Source organism: Adiantum capillus-veneris, chromosome 2, assembly GCF_014529385.1.
Source record: "Adiantum capillus-veneris isolate H3 chromosome 2, ASM1452938v2, whole genome shotgun sequence".
Classification (NCBI taxonomy): Eukaryota; Viridiplantae; Streptophyta; class Polypodiopsida; order Polypodiales; family Pteridaceae; genus Adiantum; species Adiantum capillus-veneris.
The window spans coordinates 58,269,522-58,286,015 of NC_140932.1; the positions used below are offsets into that span (position 1 = coordinate 58,269,522).

The following is a 16,494-nucleotide window of genomic DNA, read 5'->3' on the forward strand; positions in this document are numbered from 1 at the left end:
ATGTTATGGGGGGTAGAAAGAAGAAAGAGAAATGTGAGGTTTGCATGAGTAAGAAGCATGAGGTGGATGATTTTCCGTGTGTAGTTGATGAGTGCTCAAAGAGAGATGCTTGTAGGAAGTGGTGCATGGTGGATTTGTGCACAGAACTTCATAAAATTAGCCGCAAATTGCAAAAGGCAACTTCCTATAACAAAGTGGAAAGAGCCTTAGAGAAGTTAGATGATTTTGAAGATGACTTGGAGAATGCATATGAATGGCTAGATGATCATAAAGGGGATAGGTGAAAATCATGTTTTAGTAGAAAGAAGGTTTTCAAGTTGCAAAAAGCATGTGAGAAGCTGAGGGATGCATAGGAGAATGAGTTTGAAGGGGATTCAAGTGATGATGAAGATTATGGATGGAGCATGGATCCCGTAATTTACCAAGTAGGGATACCAAAGATGGAGGAGAAGGAGGTGCAAAAGGAGGTTGGCCAAAAGATCCTAGAAGAGCCCCTAGATATCACTAACCTACCACTAGAGTATACCCATGGAGTGGAGGAGGAAGATCCAATGCTTAAGCTTATGTTGTTTGCATATAGAAAATGTTGTTACCCTATTTGTGAGGAGAAGCACGTCATACATAACCATGATGTTGTTCATGTTATTCAAAGCCCACTTGAAGAGGTGGATAGTGAGATGAATGTAGAGAAGGAATTGCTGGAAATTAGATTTTCTGAAATCAAATTTGCTGATGAGGAATTTCATCAAAACATATCATTTTAAGAGGAGTCTCGACCAAAAAGATCCCTACAGGTGAAAATGTTGCAAAAAGGTGCTCAAGGAACATTGAAGGAGTTTACAGATGCTGATTCTATATGATAGGCAAATTCAGACGAAAAATCTGACCACTATGCCAAATGTTGCGGATGATCAAGTGAATCAGAATTTTGGTTTTGAATGTTTTGAAGGAGGACAGATTTTGATGTCACGGGTAGATATCAAGCAAGGATATGCTTCAATTGCAAAGAATTGGAAGAATCAAACTGATTGTTGTTCCAATCTAAACAAGAAAGAATCAGGAAAAGGTCTCACATATCAGATTGAGCATGAGGAATGTTAAGAGCAAGCTGAGATGCAAGGCATTGATTCTAAATTTTTGAAGTGTTTATGGAGTTCCTCACAACTGAAAATGATCTTGAAAGTGCTCAGATTGAGGAGGAGTTTATTGATTTATTTGTTTTGTAGCCAAACTTAGATTTTTATGATGTTTTTGAGGAGGAAGTTGAGCAAAATAATGTAGGTTTGCAAAATGTGTGAAGATGATGCTAATAATCTATTTTATAGTTATGAATCAATTTAGATTGAACCAAAGGAAGATCAGATTGATTGTTTCTTGAATATGAAAAATCAAGAAAGTGGGTTTTTGGAGCCTAAATCAGATTTTGAAGCAAAGTATCAGTATCCTAAGATGTTGCACATGATGAAGAAGCATTGTTTGATGGTTGCAAAGAGATTTTTTCATCTTGAACCAATACGACAATTTGCAAATCAGATTTTGCAGATGCAAGATGTTGCATTTGATGACTCAGTGATCCATATTTCATATTGTTTAAATCAGATTTTGTAGACTGATGAGCAAGCAAAGAGGTTTTTTTCCTGATTTTGCAAAAGTCAAGTGGAAATCAAAGGGATATGATATTTTGGATGTTTTTCATGAAAAAATTACAGAGTTTGCTGAGTGGAATGATTGTTTCATATGGAAGCAATTGTTTTGTTTCAGGTTTACCTGAATTGCTTGATTTTGAGCAACAAATATTTATGGATCATGTGGATCATATTTTATTTGGATGTTGGGAGCATTATGTCTTTATGTACATGCTCTTGAAGGCTGCATATGCAGATTTTCAAATTCAAGGAGGTTTGAAGATACAAGAGGATATTTAGAGTTTGGTGCTTGGATTACAAAAACCTGATTTTCAAAGTCAGATTCTCATGTTTTAGAGGTTGCGGAGGCTGATTCTAATAATGTTTACTTCATTCTCTTGGAGAATGGACATACTTATTCAGTTTTGGTTTCATAAGTTCATTTTCTATGAGCTCTCATGTGATATAATCCTTTGGGGAATGTTTGGGCGATGTTTAGTTTCTATCTATGATGTATTTTGTGTACCTTGGTTTAAGTACCAGGCACTACACTTTACTTCATATGAAGATCCTAGCATTGAGTTTGTCACAGTCTTGTATGGTGTATTTGTATATCTTGGATTAGGTTCCAAGTACTATACTCTATGATATATAGTAACTAGGGACTTTTGGGAAAAAAGGATAAGGCATTTGATTTTGATCAAGCGATGTGTGGATTTGAGTCGGATTTCTATGAAATCCACCACCCGGACGTGCCATGTGTTAATCGAATATTATATGCTGAGTCTGAATATTTTTGGGTATGAAACTAGAATGCTGCTCTGAATATTTTTGCCTCTAAATATTGCTGACTCTAATATTTGGTGAGTTAGATATTTGCTGAGTCTGAATATTTTTTGGGTCGAAATATTGCTAGGTCGGATTTTGGTTATGAAGGATTTTGCTGAGTCTGATATTTTATGTCAAGAAAATTTTTGGGTTAGACAATTATAACCATCAATTGGTACTTGTCTTGGGACGAGTTCTGAGTAGGGGAATGCGAGAAAAGATTTTGCCATGGTGTTCTTTGCTCTGTCTAATCTTTTCTCTATGTTCTGTTTGTTGACTCTGAAGTTATCTGAATGTGTCTTTTGCTGAGTCTGATCATGGAGTATCTATTCTCTGTTTGAGAGCATGTGTGTGAGAGAGATTCTTGTGTTGTTGAACCCCAACAAAATTACTTATTATCCCATTCTATCCTGGGGGCTATTGAAGTACATGCTACAAATTCAAAGGACACGAGTTATTTTCTTGTGTTACTTGGTAGTTGATTTTTCAATTAGATTTGTGCTAAGTGAGAAGATTTTTGGGTTTTGTGGTCAATTTCTTACATAGCTATCTTCCAATTGACTTCTTTGGAAAATTGATGAAGTATCTTTATATCTTTTGAGTTGATTCTGTTGCTAGAACTTGAAAAGAAGGACTTGACAGCCATTCCCTGTGCAGACATACTAAGGCATACTTGAGCTTGATAGATTTCCCTGAATCGAGCTTGATGGTCAAGCCGTGTGCATAATTAACTGGAGCACTTGAGTCAGGTGGGTTTCACTAGATAGGTTTTTTATAATTGAGTGCTTTGAAGATACACGAATACGGTTCAAAGATTTGCAATGGTGTTATGATTAAGCCAAACCATTGATGATAGGTTTTAAGCCTTTTCTTTTCATGTACTTACTAATTATGAGCTTGATGATCGCAAAGAGCTTTAAGCGCTTATGATAGATGTAGATCGAAGACCAATTGGCACAAACCGAAGGCTGTGTAGGTTCAGAGGGGGTGGATGTCATGCAGCTCTGCTTCCATGATGGGAAAAATAGCAACGGGATGCGTATAAAGTTTATTTGAAGCCTATATGTTTGTCCAACATTAATAAGGGCTTGATAACAAACAGGTTAAATGCCAAATGTATGCCAGATGTGGCTTTGTCTTAATGAAGCAAAAAAGAGAGTCTGATTGAAGTGATCATAGATGAGAGTTTATAGAGTAGAATTGCGGTACTTGAGGTGCTCTATGGGCGTGTATTTACGGCTTGTCAATTAGAGCTATGTAGAGGAAGTTATTAGAGTTTAATGTTTGAGCAGTTTGCAAATTTGTACCGCATTGGGCAACTACGGATGAGGGATCAAGGATGAGATAAATGCATGGTCCTAAAGTGATCACTTTGTGGAGTGCTTCAATCTTTTCAGATCGGCAACCATAGTTTCTGTTGTCGAGATATTGCCAGTTTAAGTTCCATTAAGGGCCAGTTTAGTAACACTTTGGATGCCTCGATTAATGTGCCATCTGAAGGTTTTACAGCCTCAACAAGGTTTGTATGAAAAGTATACAATGTGTAAGGCCATAAAAATTGATGGATTGTCAATCAAAGCTTATAACAACAAGATATTAAAGTTTAAATTGGCAGTAGTTGTCGACAATGCGGTACTAGGTGAATTATTTCCAATTTTTGTGGCCATGGATTGTTCATCCAACAGAGTCCAAGTGAGGCGGGGTTCTTATGAGTTGAAGCAGGTAAATTGAGCTTTTGGTGTGGGTTGTCAGACTGGAAATCTGAGCAACAAGGAGCAAACTGGAGAACAAGGAAGTTACGGGTTGTTTCAATCGAATGTGGAGGGAAGGCCTTCCTTCAAATGCAATCATATATACTTGAATCTTGAGGGCATGTGGCACTATTAAAGGCACTAAAATGAGTAACAAAATTCACGATGACATTGTCAATCAACCCGGGGCTACTGAAAACGATGATGTGGTTGGCGAGGTTTTGGTCAACATGTAAACCAAACGTGGTTCCCTTTGAGGGCCACCCACCCAACAGAAGCTGGTAGCCCATAAACATCCAAAAGCAGCCCAAGAGAAGAGGACCGCCCATGAGCGCAAACCTAATAACCACCAAGTGGTTTTTAAAAAAGAAAAAAGAAAAAGAGAGAGGGCAACGACGGCGCCGTCGTTGCCCCTCTTCTAAAGCAAGCATTGAAAAGTTTTTTTTTGGGGGAGAAGTGGCCAAGTTATGCAAAGTTAGGGAAAAGAGGTGGAAGAGGAAGGAGAGCACCATGGAGAGAAAGAAAAGAAAAAGAAGAAGAAAGAAGAGAAAGAGAAGAAGAAGAGAAGGAAAGAAATAAGAAGAAGAAAAAGAAGAGAAGGAAAAGAAAGAGAAAAGAAGAAGAAGGAAAACAAAAGAAAGAAGAAGAAGAAAAAGAAGAGAAGGAAAAGAAAGGGAAATAAACAAGAGGAAGAGGAGATTTTTGCTCAAGAGCAACAGGAGGGCAATTTTCCTGAGCAAGAAGGACAAGAGTGGAAGGAAGAGAAAGAAGAGAGCACTCTTGAGTGGGAGGAGCTTTCTTTTGCAAAGACAGAAATGTGTGCGAAGAGCGTGGACTAAGAATAGAGCTTCGTCATCACCTTCTTCTTCATCACCAGAGGAAACTTAGCATCCATCAACACCAAGCATTGACGAACGCTCAATTTTAGTGCAGTGTACATTAATTTGGTTTAGCTTTTGTAAAGGGAGTTTAAGTGTTTTAATCTACAATTAATTGGATTACCGCTTTGGCAATTGTGCATCGATTCTTGTCAGTGCTATCAAATTGAAAGGAGAAGAACCTCAGAGAGCAGGAGCTCATGAGGGAAATTGGAACAACACAAAGTGAAGGTTCATCATCATCATCAATTTAAGTTTTGTTAATTATAAGTCATGAAGCCGTTAACAGCCTGCTTAAACTCCTACTTTTAAGTTAATCCGAGTGACGGCGTTGTAAGCAATCCACCTTGGTTATCAATTAAGTTGTACTAAAAGCTTTACTCAATTTACTTATGATTCGGTGACTTTCGGCGGAGCTATCGGTGTCTGTTGTTCTCTCTCTCACACACCTCTCACAACTAGAGGTCCTACGCCTTCCTGGCTCATGTTTTGAACACATTTCTCCCACCAACATGCAATGTTTGTGATGAGCTTAGATACATTTCCTTACTTTGTATGATTCTTTAGGATAGCATCACTTTAATTCAATGTGAGCTTGCAAGATTCAAACTTCTCCATTGTTATGATCCTTGGCCCTTAGCCTTCGTTTTTTTTTTTGCCATGAGAGAATTTATATTAGCTAAAAAATAATACAATTTCCATTAAGGACTACATGTGCCTTGAGGGGGCATGGGTTCCAACAGGGTCTTGTACATAGACAAAAAACAAACCAAAACAGGGGTGTTATGAAAACCTTCTTGAGTGCTCTAAGAAACTCAGTGCATGATTCCATTCTGCATCCTTGAAAATTGTCCCTCTCTTTGCTCCTACACCATGGTTAAGCTTTGTGCTCAAACGCACAATATCAATAAATTGAGACACAACTAGTTTTGCCTCAAATATTCCAAGGTTCCTAGACTTTCAGACCTGATTTAAGTAGCAAAATCTAATGATTTGTATGCAAACCAAAATGGCCTGGCTTTGGAATCCATACCCTCCCAAGATCAGATCATTAGTAAAGAAATAAATCTTCCAAGTCTTTTGTACCCACCATTTGCACACTTTAGTGGCCAGCCCCCGTGAGGTAGGGCACCTAGTGAACAGATGAAGGGGGTCTTGAGAAGACAATCTACAAACCAAAGAAAGTGTCAATGCCAATCCCTCTAGCACAAGCCTTAATCCCAGTGGGCATGGCTCCCTAGAGCACCTTCCAGATGAACTTCATGTATTTAGGCCATTTAATCTCCCAAATGGCATTAACACTCTTTTGCCAATGCTCTTTTGACCAATTTTCCTTCCAAATCTTGGTGAGTGGGAAACACCAATTTGCATTGTATACCAGCTCATTATAAGTAACCGGTGTCTTGGCATATGGCACAAAACACTGAAGTGTATGCATAAGTATGCAATGGAAAATCTCCATGCTTGTTCTACATGGATTGTGCAATAGTGATGGACCCAAAGTGGTGGATAAAGTCTCTTACTCATCACAATGAAGACCTTAAATTTTGCCCAGTTCTGGTAATTCCACTTGTCGCTGTCCACATTTGTACAATGCATGCTCGTTGTAGAAATGTGGAGAAGTTAGTATATCTCTACATTGGGTTTGCTTGGAAAATCAAGAAGTTAAGTGAGTGCCAGATGGCTCTAGATGCCCTTGAACTAGTACTGTTAGATACGGGTCTTCAGGAGGACAACGTCAAAATCTAATGGGACGAGAAAAGATCAACCAATGAGAAGAATGTGCCTTCCAAACGATCCATTGGTGGGGTGAAGACACACAAATTTTTATATAAACCACTAGGCATAAAAAATGTGAAGCTGACAAAGCGTGGGAGGATATATCATTCCACCTAAGTTAGCAAAGTCGAGTATCTGTAATGAAAAAATTGCATATGGTCACAAAGGACTAAGAGAGAGCTACTCACAATGCCAAGGTTGATGTCTAGTGTTTGATATATGCACTCTTTTTGATGTGTGACAAAGATGATTCGTCACAAGAGGATCTCAAAAAGTTTAAAGAGAGCCTCCATGTTCTAAAGAAATCATTCAAGATAGCATGGACATATACTCAGATTACTCATTACATGGTTCTCTCAAAATCATTCATGTGATTAGGAACAACTATGTGAGTGTTCTATTTGCTAACCAGCTTTGCCTTATTTGAAGCATACCATTTTCAATTAGCTACTATACCTCATTCAAAAGTATGGAAACCTAGGCATATGGAATACCTAGGGCTTAAAAAAGTAGATAACATGACTTTAGATATGATCAACTCTTTCATCTTGAGCGTAAGCCTAATAATTATGACTCTTAGCACACTTGAAGTTTTGGGACTAATGCTTTGCTCATTTTATGGCTCAGCAGCCCGACTTTGACTATGTCAAAGAGTGTTTTTGCACCTTGGCGAGTTTACTTTTTACATTCTTGTGCTTACTACAAACATTCCTTCAGGTAAAAGTAAGCTTGAATCCTCAAATCTAGCATTAACAGTACCTGTAAATGCTGCTGGAGCTACCTCTTGGAGAAGAGAGTATTAGCATTGTATCTTCTTTTTAGGCCTCATGTTGATCTAGCCATTGATGTCCAAGGATTACATCTGCAAGCATTTCCTTTGAAGACTTTACTTGAATCTAGCATTAACAGTACCTGTAAATGCTGCTGGAGCTACCTCTTGGAGAAGAGAGTATTAGCATTGTATCTTCTTTTTAGGCCTCGTGTTGATCTAGCCATTGATGTCCAAGGATTACATCTGCAAGCATTTCCTTTGAAGACTTTACTTGAAACTTTACCTGCTCTTCATGACTTTGGATGCTAAGGGTAGCAACCATTTCTTCTTAACCTGTATGCATACCTAGCATTGTTTTGCTATCATGCTTGCATGGAGTGATCTGGAGGAACCTTTGGATGTTCTTTGCAATCATATTGCACTTTGCTTCTTTATCCAGTAGAGAATTGCATCTGACACTTAGTCCTTTTTTATTGCTGAGAACTACAGCTATTCTCATTGGAGGTTCTATTGAAGATTTCTGTTTTTCTTTTGCCATGATTTCATCTTGATCTAATTGTGTCTCTATGGAGAGTGGCTTGAGAATTTTTGTTGTAATCTGAATTTCATCAGCTGATTTAGATGGAAATGAGTGATTGATCTTTGGACTTCCTATTGCTTCTTGGTTGTCTGCAACCTTGTTCTTCTTTACTTCTGCCTTTGATGGCATTCTCTGCTCAATAGCTATTGTGGTTTCTTTTTGCTCTACTTGATCTGCACTTGCTATCGTCTGATTTTCTTTAATCTCTTCTAAAGTTCTGATTGATGGAGATCAATCATGTTCAATAACATCTGCTTTGATATCAGTCTCCATTCTAACTCTGCTTGAGGACTTTGTGTTGTCTTCCGTGGATGATCATTGTTGGTCCTCATTCTTAGTTTTCTGTGATGAGTCCATCATGTTTGAATTCTGTATCTCTAACATCTTCTGAGCCATAGGCATTCCCATTATGATGTTGTATGGCATATATTTTGTTGTGATCACGTGGAATTGAAGTATGATGATTGTGAACTTACTTCAATGGCGGTGGAGATGATTCCCCAACATTCTACTCATTTGTCTCCAGATATGCTCACAAATCCAGGAGCATCTTCCAGCTGTGGTTGGCCACATCTTTTCCAAGAGCAAAAGGACATGAGGTTCTTGCCTAGTTGAAAATCTAGCTTTACTTCACTTGACAGTTTTTCTTCATTCTCACCAACAATGTTGCACTTGATCGTCTCAGGGGTGGTTGTGTCCTTTGGTTGAGATTTTTCTTCAACTTCTTTGCTTTGATTGCCTGGGCTACTTCAATTGATGTTGACTCCATTGGCTGTAATATTATAATTTTTGTTTGCAATTGATGAGCATTATCTGCCTGCATTTGGGTAACTTTTGACCTTAAAAGATCCACTGTACTTTCTGGCAGAATATGTCTCTTTGGAGGAGATTTTGGTGGTGACCTTTGTGTATCCTTCTGGACTTTAACTTTCATTGATTTTGAATTTTTTGTCACCTGTTCCGACAGCTTGAGTCTTTGCATCATCTTTAGACAGTCTTTGTCTCCAGTCAGGCCATCTATAAATGTTTGTACAAGGTCATGAACCTGTTGGTATTCATTACCATGTGCATCTTGATATGCATATGTGAGCTTGGTCACATATAACTATTTGAATACTATTGGATTTGTTGGCTTGACTTTGCCTTGTGGAGATCAGTTGACACTTTTGTCCTTGATGATCTTCATAGTGGCATTTATCTATTACTCTGATGGGATCTGGGTAAATTGGAAACTTCCAACAACCATATGATCTTTTGTATAGAAATCTACCTAGTAACTTTTGCTTTAACTGCCATTAGCAAGGACATCTTATTAAAGATTGTCTTGCAGTAAATAGGCCCAACGAGTATGACAAAATTGATGAGGGCAAGCACCGGTTCCAATAGGTAAATAGGAGGAGCTTCTTTAGAAATCAACCAAAAAAACCTCTAATTCTAGAGCTAGCAACATGTTTGATGTCCTTTTGGAGGAGATATTTGGCCCCTTTTTAACTGAAGCAGAACAAAAGGGGCAAGACCCATGAAATAAAAAGCAAGAAGAGGACCCAAAAACCAAAAATAGAGAGAGCAACCCCAATTTCTAAAAGTTGGACTACATGCACCGCCCAACCTAGGTGTGAAAACACTAGGGGCATTTCCTTTGATTCAAATTCTACAGATGATGATAATGGCTTTATCTTAAGCACACAAGTCACTCAACCTACATCAAAAACCCCCCTCTCGACTTTGCTACTAAGCTCAATGACCAAGACAATATAGAAAAACAAAATATGGTGGACTCATCTAAACCCTCATTGGAGATCTTGATGAGAGAAGCAGAAGAGGAAAAGCTACTTGAACAGAAACCTTCTAAAAACCCAAGAGGAAGAAGGAGAAAAGAAATGACCCAAATAGAGCCTCTATCTCTATGCCTAAACCCTCCAAGAATAGCAAGAAATGAGGTGTCCAAATATAAAAGGAGTCACTTTGAATTGCAAAGGTCTTTTTGAACCCAAATAGAGCCTCTATCTCTATCCTAAACCCTCCAAGAATAGCAAGAAATAAAGTATCCAAATATAAAAGGAGATAGTTTGAATTGCAAGGGTCTTACTGAACCAAAATAGAGTCTCTATCTCTATGCCTAATTCCTCCAAGAATAGAAAGAAATGAAGTGTCCAAATATAAAAGGAGCCACTTTGTAGTGCAAGGGTCTTACTGAACTAGTTAGAAAAAACAAACGGGCCAGTGATCTCTCAAACCTGATTTTATATGCCTCTAGGAAATCAAAACTTCAGGAGGACAAGTGATTTCTAATTTAAAGAGGATCAACACCAATCATGAATGGTACTGTATTGATCATCTAGGAAGAAGATGAGGCTTTGTCATTGGAATCTCTTTTAGCTTTAACCATCTTGTCACATATGTCATTAAATTTAAAGGAGGCTCTTGGATTTCAATTAAATTGAACACTCCTTTTAGCTACTCTAGTCAATGTATATGCACATAATGTTTGCTATGATAGAATTAGATATTGGAATGACATTCCACAAGTTACAAGACAAATTATATTGACAAGAGACTTAACTATGGTTGAGGACATCAAGGACAGATGGCTTGCTAAACGACAAGTAATTTGAGGCACAAGAAAAGTTAAAGTGGTTAGAGCTTCTTGAACAACAAAACCTGGTGAGTATATTTGAGGATCTAGGATTTGCATGGAGTAATAAACAATTTGGGAATTGCTACAAGGCAGCAAGGTTGGACAAATCCATATGTTTGTTAATCTACTTCAACAATACTGGTATGTAGGTTGCAAGGTAGATTTTTCTCCGCTTTTGTTTGATCATAAATATAATTTGAGTAGAGCAAAGAATAATTACAAAGCAAGATGGCCACATCTAGATCAGAGACCTTTGAAACTGATTACAGCTATAAATTTTGTAGTATAAGTTTTTAAAAAGGATTTTATTGCTGAAAGCTCCCCTTTAAGGCATGGGATCTGGATGTCAAGAATACACAAGGAGTCTTAACAGATTACAAAAATCTAGCTAATGGCAATAGGTTTAAGAGAAGAATGATGATTACTGGGAAGATTCTTCAACTAGAGGAATATAACTCCAAACTAGACCCTCTTGCTCAAGAACTCATTGACCTGGGAAAAGCCCTCAGGCAAGAAGACCTCTTGGAAGCTAGTAGTGCCCTTGTCCACACTAGAGAGTTTTGACATGGCAAGATAGACGAGCCAACCAAAAATATGTATGAGTTGTCAAAGAAGAGAAAAGAAACGGACTTTGTTCCATTCCATAGAAGACCTGATGTATCTTCGGCTACATCTTACAAGGAAAACTTGACCATAGCTAAAGAGTATTTTACCAATGTTTTCTCTGGTCTCCATGTGGACATAAGTAATTCCAAACACAAGCTAGGGCCAAAGTGGCTCAAGTGCGAAGAAAGATTGTGATCTCTCAAATGGCACATTTTCAGGAACAACCAATATGAGAAAGGGAGATCAAAGACGCCATTGGTACAATCAAGGCTGGTAAGTCTCCTAGTGTAGATGGAATTCCTAATGAATTTTTTATGGAATTCCATAATGAATTTTTATTTTGTATGAAGATTTTCTAATCCCTTACATTATGTAGTATATCAAGAAGCTACTAAGAAAGGAGCTTTTGTGCTTGTATTAACATAAGGGTTATAAAGTTGATACACAAAAGAGGGAAAAAAGAGGATCTAGGGAATTGGAGGCCCATAACATGTTTGACTTCTCTTTACAAGATCTATGCTCTTACCTTAGCTAGAAGACTCAGCCCACTAATGGATCATATTATTCCGAAAGTGCCAAAAAGTTTTAGCAAAGGGAGATTCATTCTAGATGCAATAATCACATTATGGGAAATCTTTTGAGTATGCAAAGGACTTCTTTAAGACTTCTTTAAGATAGAGTTTAACAAAGCCTATGACAGAATGGAATTAAGCTTGATATTGAAGCCTTTTCATGATGCTAGGATAGGAAGAAATTTTATCATAATTGTTCATATTTTGTTTGGAAATTCTTTTGCTAAGGTCACCATTAATGGACGATGTGTATAAGAATATTTTCCTTATGAGGTCAATTAGGCAGGGCTATCCACTTTCTCCATTTCTATATGTATTATGTCAGATGCTTTGGGTTGGTGGATTAAATATAATATGCAAATGAGAAATCTTAAAGGAATCAAATTAAAATACTAGAATATGATTTGAATTTATGTCTTCAATAGTTTGTAGATGATACAAATGCAATGGTAAGTGCAGAAAGTGTTTCAATAGAATCTTTCATGAAATGTTTGGAATATTTTTTTTGGCATTAGGTTCCCTCATAAATCATAGTAAAACTGGTTAGAAGTCTTCTAAAGAGCATAGCCCATATGTTGTTTTTCAAGTAGGTTGTCAACCTATACAGGATGGATAGATCTTGAGACTGTTGGGTATTCTCATGGGATTCAAAATCTCACTTGAATAGAGATGGCAGTGGGTACTCTCCAAATTTAGGGCTTTTTTTTTTGTCTTGTAGTCTTTTCAACCAACAGTTTTTTCTAGGGCCTTTGTTTTAAACCACTAATTGTTACCTTCCTTAACCTATTTCTTTATTCTATTGGAAACTTTCAAAGCAGCAAATCAATTGGGCTATTAAACTGGCAAGAAAATTCTTGTGGGAAGGATCAGATGAATTCTATAAGGTCCCTAAGGTAGCTTGGAAAACCTGTTGCTTACCCACGTCAAGAGGAGATCTAGGGATTCTTAATATAGAAGATTCGGCCAGCAAGATGATGGCTAAGTGGATCAAGAGATCTCTAGATCATAAGACTACTAGGCTTGTCTTCTTAGAAGAAACACTACGAACATTTTCTTGCAAGGATACATTGGACCAACTTGTCAAAGTGGGAGCTCTTTACTCTACTAGCTCCTATCATTCTAAATGGCTCCAATATATCCATAAGATTTTTGCAGGCCTGGTTTGAGCTAAGAATCAGGTGGACAATCCCTATAGAAATATGGGTTAGACCTTGTAATGTCTATGGTGGTGGATAGATCAATGGGGAATCTATCATAATAAGAGGTTCATAGCAGTTAGGAATTATTAGAGAGAATATACTCATTGTTAAAGGAAATAAACTTTCTTGATTGATTAGGATGTTGGAGAGAGAATTACAAGTTAATCATGGTGGCTTTATATAGGCTCAAAATAAAAAGTGGTAATAAAATGTTGAACGTGATATGTATCACGTGTGGAAAAAGGTCAAGTAGCATGCAGGCTACATCAAATAGCATGTGACTATAATTTTGTAGCATGTGTGCATAGTAAATAAGTATGTGTGAGGTTTATAGATTCCATAGAACGTAATGGTGCATGCTTGGCTTAAGGGTTTGTTCTCACCATGAGTTCAAGCAACATGCTTACCTCAACAAACACCCCCATAAGCTGAAGCTTATACGATAAAGCATGGATTTTGAGTCATGGATTCTAATATGGGCTACATAACTACATAGGGCTCATGAAGGCTAAATTTGATGAACGAAAAATAGTGTAGGTCTTACCCCTGAACTATATGGTTTAGGGTAGTGTCTTAACACAGACAAATGCACATTATCACTTTTGCTAGGGAACTATGGGCCTCATATCCTATGCATTAACTTCCTTGATTTTTTGGAATCTGGAGCATTTTGATGGTGGTACACATGTAGGTGCACATGGTTTTTGAACTGGGTTTGGTGTATATCTCCTTCTCATTGTAGTGAGGGTACATCTTGATGGATGTTTTGTACAAAATGTATAAATAAGATCGTGCTAATTCCATGGCTTGGGACTACTTGAGTAATCTTGGGATTGGATAAGACAAACATAGCTTTTGTGCTTAGGCTTTGCGGACTTTGTCATGGAAGTAGCAAACTTTCTTCATGGTTTGTGACGCTTGTGTGTTGGAGCCATTGTTGGCATGGGAAGGGATGCTTTAAATGAGATCGATTTCAAAGTAAAAGAACTTTTAGGTTTTGGATTTAGCAATAGGGTAGTCGACTTTCAAAGTGCATTGGAAAACAAAAGAGAAACAAGAAAGGGGGGGGGGGGGGGGGGGTGGCGGGGGACACACACACACACACAAAGAAAAGATTTATGAGTAGGGTTTAACAAAGAAATCAAACATAAAATTTTTGAAAAAATATGATGTCTTTGTTTAATGCTTGGTCCAATGTGACATAAATTTGTGCATTTGAAAAGCTTGCAAAAACAGTATGCACACAAATGCATTTCAATAGTTCAATCAAGCCGGGTAATCAAGCAAGGCTTAATAAAGAAGAAAAATTGCACACATTCTAATGGTTGATTCCAAATATCTCTACTCACTTGGTTAGGAAAGTGGTCATGTAGATGTACCCATATCCAAGGAGAGAGATAATTAGGCTTGAACTTATTTAACCTACCCCTAAAGAGTTATGAATTGATTTAGTGCTTAGATAGATAGAGAGAGAGAGAGAGAGAGAGAGAGAGAGAGAGAGAGAGAGAGAGAGAGAGAGAGAGTACTAAAATTAGCATAAAGATCTAACCAGTGCAATTAGGAAATGCTAATTGTGCATTAACCATGATGCCACATGTAATGCCTATGGTGGATAGATAAATGAGGTATTCATCATAATAAGAGGTTCATGACAATTAGGAATAAGTATTAGAGAGAATGAGACATTTATCATAATAAGAGGTTCTTAGAAGTTAGGAATAAGTATTAGATAGAATGCACTTAATTAAAAGAAACTAAACTTGATTGATTAGGATTTTGGAGAGAGAATTACAAGTTAAAGCATGGTGGCCTTTTATTGACTCAAAATGGAAGGTGACAATAAAATGCTAGAATGTGATAGGCATCACATGTGGAAAAAGGTCAAGTAGCATGTGGGCTATACCAAATAGCATGTGACAATAATTGTGTAGCACGCATGCATAGTAAAGAAGCATGTGTCCGGCTTATAGGTTGCATAGGGAAAAATGTGACTATGCACATAAATGGTGCATGCTTGGCTTAAGGGTTTGTTCTCATTGTGAGTGCAAGCTACATGCATACCTCAACATAAATAACTTTTTGATGTGGGACTCCATCTAGTACAGGAAAGTACCTCATCAACAAAGAAAGAAACCAATCATAAAAGCTTATAAATGCTTCAAGGCAGGGATCAAACCTTCGGGAGATCTCTTTCACAATGGCCTACCTATGTCAAGTGATTTGATTTCTCTAAAATTTAGTCTCAATGCTAGGTGTATTTTTGTGGTTTTGTGTAGATTAGAATAGTTAAAACTAATGAAAGAAAACTAGTACTGGGAAACCGAGAAGGAGATTACACTGAAGACACTTCCAAAGAGAGTGTACATGAATTTCTCAAGGACTTCTAAATTCCCAAAAGAACTCAAAAGGAAGCTCAACCAAAAATGCAAAGTCAATGGATCTTTAAATTCAAATGTATATGCTTTTCCTATCATAGAAAAGCATAGCTATCTTTGTTGATTGATCATTCACCAGGTCAAGGAAAATGCCCCAGATGTCAAAGAAGTGAAGACTTAGAGCATCTATTTTATGGTTTTCCCAAGGTAATACAAACTTATGGCCTACCTTAAGGCTCCCAAACACTTCAACGACCTTAAGGCTACCAAACACTTCATCCACTCCATTTCCCCATCAATGAGATTCTATTGGGGGAATGTACCTTCTTGGATATTCCATTGTGGAACATGTGAAGAAGCAATTATATATAGCATTGCTAGTGTCAAAGAAATGATGCTTTGTATAAGAGATGCAACTTATCATCATCCCCTCCCTTTTTATTTTGCAAAAGACTCTCTAACCTTTGTAGTGCTAGTATAAAGGATGCCATAGTTTCCCCTCTTCATTTTGTCGAGAAACTATTTAAATGGCAAGTCTATTGTAGGAAGATGATTAAAATATTATCCATTTTGTACAATACCATTTGGTACAGTAAATAGCAAATGTGGGGCTGTAAAATATTAGCCATTTTGTATAGTACCATTTAGTACAAAAAAGTACCATTTGGTACAGTATAGTACTGTTTGGTACATAGCAGTATCATTTGGTCCTGTATAGTACCAATTTTTCATCCTGTATAGTACCAATTTTGGTACATTTGGTAGAATACATTAGCAATTGGGATTTGTACAGTAAGACATTAGCTATTTGGTACTTTACCACCTGGTGCAGTAGAGTACCAATTTGGTATTATTCAGTACCAAGTTTGAAACTAGTTTGGAAATGTCTTA

At 37.4% G+C, this 16,494-nt stretch overlaps 1 pseudogene; it reads left to right on the forward strand.

Annotated features, from left to right (window-relative positions):
* The first annotated feature begins 440 nt into the window (after nucleotides 1–440).
* Nucleotides 441–1,925, forward strand: LOC147462847 (uncharacterized; annotated as a pseudogene).
* Nucleotides 1,926–16,494: the final 14,569 nt, after the last annotated feature.